Raw genomic sequence first — 6,000 nt, 5'->3', positions numbered from 1 at the left:
ATCATTTCAAAATAAGGTTTATAGTGTTTATGTATCCACATAGACAGTATTGTAACATAGTATTTAAAATAACTATTACAGTTGATACAGTGTTTCTCAGTAAAACCAGCACATCACTCGTATACTGATATGACTGTGCATATGCCCACGTTCATAGGAATGAATTATGAGACTGTCAGTGAAAAATGCATGATTTTATATAATTTTTGTTTGGTACTTGGATAATCTGACTCTTAGATAAACAGTTAACTAATATGATTTTGTAGCTAAAACATTTTTTATAATTGTGTATTCAGCTAATAATACTACTACAACTAATAGACAAGGCTTTGTCGGCATGTGCATTTCCAAGATACGGTTTAAGTTACTGCTTAGATGTAGATTTTTGAAGAAAGAATATAACTGCACGCTCCTTTAAAGGGATACGCTGTTCAAATCAAAACGTAAATAAACGTACAATACGTATCCATGCGTTACTGATGACAGAGAATAACATACACACGTCCATCAGAAGCTCCAAAATGGCGCTACAGAGAGACAGAAAGGAGACAAATTATTGAATAAATGTGTTATTTTTATTGTCTTTGCGTACAAAAAATATTCTTGTTCCTTCATAAAATTCAGATTGAACCACTGATGGCAGATGGACTATTTGACAATGTTTTTTATACTTTTCTGTGCCTTGACAGTGTAATTTACTTGGCAGTCAATGGGAAAGTCACAAGCCTCCCGGTTTTCATCCAAAATATCTTAAATTGTGTTCCGAGGACGAACGAAGCTTTTATGCGTTTGGAACGACATGGGGGTAAGTGATTAATGACAAAATTTGCATTTTGGGGTGGAGTATCCCTTTAAGCACTGTTTATTTGTTGACAACGTTTCGGCCAGATTTCTAAGGTCAAGGATTTCTAAATGGAGAACAATATAAATAAGGGTAGTAATCATGCACAGGTGAAGGTAATGACATCTAATAAACAATTGCATGTGTTTGTTTTTATTACTTTATTATTTAGATGTAGATTTTTTTACATGTGATTTCCTGAAAGTCAGCATGAAGTGGAAGTACAGCGCCATACTTTACTATGCATTTCAAAGTGAAACAGCTTACCGAAGAGTAAAATAATAAGATATAAGATACCTCCTTTAGGGATGAACACTAAGATTAAATAAGAAACTCCTAAGGCTTAAACATCCTAGAAGACAGCTATATTTGCATGATGACTCGCTACTTTGAAGCTGGAATCACCCAGCTAACAATCAATATCTTGACCTTCAATGTAACATCCACCTGCACATCATGGCACAAAAAGTGATCTGTGGATTTGGCAGTCGTGTAGTCTTGAATCACTTGAAGCACGTATTCACAGTAGCATTCATTTAGATGCCAATAAAGCCCTTTAAAGTTTGTTTATATTTGATCAAAAGTGTCAAGACCTAAAGCTGCATTCACACTGGCAGCAGTTAAATCACTGAAATTCTCAGTCTTTGATCTGTTGGCTTTTTAGTAGGCAGTCGTACAGTATTTTACTGCAGTATCCAATCGCATCAGGTGGCAGATCACTCTCTATTTCCCATTCGATTTCAACCCCTCATTTTGCTGTTCTTTTGCATAAAGTTAACTGCAGCTCTCATGCAAAAGGAATGATGTCTGGTCACTTTGTTTCAGCAAATCACTGCCTCTCCTAACCACTAACTGTAACACTAAGAGCTAGTTATACAAATTAGCAGGAAACTAAAGCAACCATTAACAACACTATAACAAAACTAATTTGAGGAAAGCATCAAATTGAACTTAAAAGAGTAAAATGAATCCATATAAAACAAACCAATGACAATAAGCGTAAGTTTAATCAAACAAAAGGGAACTGAAGACACAAACTAAAGCAACTTCAACTCACAAAACATTCCCTTTTAAGGTGAGAAAGACCACCCACCATTGAATTTTACATTCAAATGCAAAAATACATCCAGCACTTTGCTCGACAATGGAAAGCTTGATATATAAGAATAACTTTATATGTTTCCCATATGGTCTGTCACATCATGCTGCTTCTCAGAGCTGTCAGATACGTGCCACTGCAAAGGACACCTAAAACACTAGACACGACTCAATAAACACAGAATACCCAACACTACAATAAACACAGGCAACAAAACACTCCCCACATCACACTAATTACAGCATTTCAAAAACTACTTCTATCTCACCAAACACAAATAAGCTGCACTCTCTCAACTGCACACCACTTACAGTACAATGACCAATTACATCCATATAGTACATCAAACACTTCTTATCAAGAGCGGTATACTAGACACTGATGTGTTTGTGTGGTTATCCCGTCACAGAAACTTGCTGGAGACTTCCTTCACTCTTGAAAATAAAGGTTCTTTGTTGGCACCTGTGGTTCCATGAAGAATATTTAACATCCATAGAACCTTCCCATTGCACAGAATGTTCTTTAGAAGGTTCTTCAGATGAATAAAATGTTCTTCACACTACGTGACTCTTTTAAGAGGTAAAGCTCACTGAAAGGTTCTTAGGATTCTTCTATGGCATTACTGCTAAAGTCCCCTTTTAGAACTTTAAGAGTGTTTGCAACTAATATTTTTGACCAGATAGAGTGTTGGGTTGTCTATATTTGAAGTAACTTTCCAAAATGAAAAACCACTCAGTGTCTTTGTTTGCATGTTAATTCAAGGCATTCGCGGTGGTCAATGGAAAGGCCTTGGTGTTTAATTCAGACCTCAGTCTATTGTGTAGGTCCAGCTGCCTGAGCATCATTAAGATTTAAACCAGATCTCGGTCAATATTAATGACAAACCCAAGTCTTAAATACCTGTCCTCTTTTAATTATCACAGCTCATGTCTTTTAAAGATCAGATTCCTGCCTCTAAACTCTGGCCAGCCTTCCTGGCAAGCTCGTCTGTCACTGCAAATGTCATCACTGTATTCCTCCCCAGCTGACCGTGACAGGCCCCACTTTCAGCCTTTAGCTCCCTCTCCATCCTTTCTTCCACCACAAAGATCCCTTCTTTTTTTCCATCGCTCACTGCTGTATCTGCTTTCTACACGTGGCAAATGATTGCCCGGGTAAAGGTATTTTCTGTTTCAATCTTGCATTTTCCCAAGGGGGAACAAAAGGGACAAGCTCAGTGCAGCTGGTTTCACTGAGAAAATGGCACCGAATTGCCTCATTCCTCGGCAGATTAGCGATTGCATACAATCCTGTGCTAAGTGCTATTGTGTGCCTCAATTTGGCCATTATACTTTGTCTTTTTCCATTTAGAGCACCCCTAACCAATTAAAGTAATACAGCCTCCAATACCTGCTCCCAATTAAATCTGGGCGGTATTACCTGCCTTGATGCTGCTGACCATGGATTCTTACCACTTAGCCGCATTCATTAGGCCTATTCATACTGAAGGGGCTGATGACAAGGATTCAAGGCTTACCCGGTCCTCCCCCCTCCCCTTTCTCTCTCTCTCTCTCTCTCTCTCTCGCTCGCTCGCGCACACACACACACTCACTCGCTCTCTCAGGCTGTCATTCACTCATAGTACTCAGAGAGTTGGCTGTGGAAAAAACACGGAGAGCGTCAGATGGTGACACTCATTTTTTTTGTCCTTTTCTCTCGCTCCCTCTCTCTCTCGGGTGGATATTTTCCCGCCTGTTCCTGGTTTTGTTTCACAGGTAGCCAGGTTTTTTCCAGCTCATTGTGTTCTTTCTTAAAGCCTTTGCCTGTGCAGCTTGCTTGGCAGCATCCAAAAGCCACACTGCACAATGCGAAGGCCTCTTCAGGCCACTGAGTCGATTGACAAATCCACAGTGTTAAAAGTCGACAAAAGCCAGGCGGGGAACTCTGTCAGCCGCACTTGGGGAAACTGTCAGTCTGATGGCCCTGCCATCTCAACCCAAACATGCTAGTCAGGTTCACAAAAGCCATTATTCATTCATATTCTTTTTATAGTTCTAATTTAAAAAACGGGCTGTTAAATGATGAAAGTAGCTTTTCTTTGTAGTTTTCTTACATTACTGTCTATTAAAGTTGACAACTGCTACAGATAATTAAATTTTATTTAATTCAAGGCAAACTGCTTTAGTATAGTGCCTACAAAGACACGGCAGGATCGCTTGTCGTCCTATCTGAAAACTATATCAGTGGAGATATTTTCTTGTGGTTGCTGCTGTTGTATGTTTCCTCTATTCTAGCAAAGCCAGTTGCCCGTGACTGACTTCCATGGTTGTGTTTAGAAAAACGGTCTTGATGTGAAATAACAGGGGGAATATGGACCTTTCCTGTATGAGAAAGGATGCCCATGCTCTTCCAATCCCTCAATTCCCTCACCACCTCCCCCTTCTCCCCACAACAGCCCCTCTAACCACTCCACAGTTCAGATGAGAGATACAATAGAGTCTCTTTTATGAGAGAGAGGAAGGAGAGAGGGGAGATAAAGATAAAAAAGAGAGAGAAAGTAAACGCAGACCACATGTCTTTATTAGGAGAAATGCAGCTCTAGAATCTGAAAGCTGACTTTGAGCTTTATAGATTTACAGACGAAAGCTTAGGAGAAATGACCATAGGCTGTGGGTAAAATGGAGGTTTGTTTACGTTGCCGTTTTCAAATTAATGCACATCTGAACAGGTCAGATCAGGAAATATTTGGCTGGAGGGTTCAACAGTTCTTCAGCTAACAGCAGAGCTTTAACCCATCACCGCTAAGAGCTGCATCGGAAGCTTTGTCAAATCAAAACATTCAGCTTTAAATTATAGCTTGTTTACTCACCATATAATCTCTCCCTTTTTTCAGAGAAGGAAATGTACATCTAACTCACCATTTTTAGTAATATAATTGTACAATTAGTGAAATCAGTTATTAATTTTTAGTACTTCAGGAAGTCAAACCAATTGTCTCAAATCCAGTCAGTTGGTCAGTTAAGTTGGTGACACTACATGACTTATTTAGTGGAAAACAGTTTTATCAGACATTTAATAAGCAGTGAAGCAACACAAAAATGGATAACAGTTATACAGTAAAGAAGATTTTATAAGAAATAATAACATATGTCAAACTACTTAATAATGTTTTATTTTGAAGAATGTCATTCTTTTAACAAGAAGATACAAGATATCAGGACTTTTGTATCACCCTGGCAATATTTATTTTTTGACCCTAAAAATTTGAATTCAGAAAATTTGAATTCAAAAAGTGAATTCAGAAATTAAGAACACGCTAATCATAAAAAGGTAGCCTATATTAATGTATTTCAAGTATTCAAGCATTTTTAATGTGCTTTAATAGATAGGATAAAGAATTACTGTTACATCATTGATTGTTATATAGAAAATATTTAGCATAGTTTTTAACAATTCACATTAAAACGTGTTAACCTTTTTGATGTTAGGTCTTACTGTCTTCGTTTGTTTTATTGTGCAGGTCACGCGGTTAGCATTGGCTGTGTTAGCATTAGCACAACCAGTGACATGAGCCAGATTTTAATTAATTTCACACATGCAGTGCAGGGCTGACCCTGCGACAACGGGACATGAGGCATCCCCTAATCATCATATGCCCTGTGACATCATCCACGGACCTGGCAGCCCATAGAAAACAAGAGAAATGGAGGTAGTTTAGCATGGATACAAAGCGCCAATTTATCACCATAAGCAAATCCTAACCTGGGAGCATAGCCCCCAGCAGAATTAATTGGCTCACTCGCTGTCTGTGAAGTGTTTGGCCTTGTTTTAATAGGCAGGCTGCCCCAGAGACGCTCTCAAACGCTGCTTATCCAAGCCACATGATTGGCTGCTAGTTCGCCATTGAAACTCTGATTCATGAACCAGGAAGTTTTTTACTTTAGGACCTTCTGCTAGCCATCTGTACCCCATCAGTCCCTCTAGTCCGGCATAAAACAAGAATATTTAGAGCAATAATAGAGCAATTAGTAAAGTTTGTGTTAGTAATTAGTTCTAAACATTATTTATTTTGTGTGTGCGT

This window comes from Barbus barbus, assembly GCF_936440315.1.
Source record: "Barbus barbus genome assembly, chromosome: 25".
Lineage (NCBI taxonomy): Eukaryota > Metazoa > Chordata > Actinopteri > Cypriniformes > Cyprinidae > Barbus > Barbus barbus.
Note: the sequence above shows the minus strand (reverse complement) of the source record.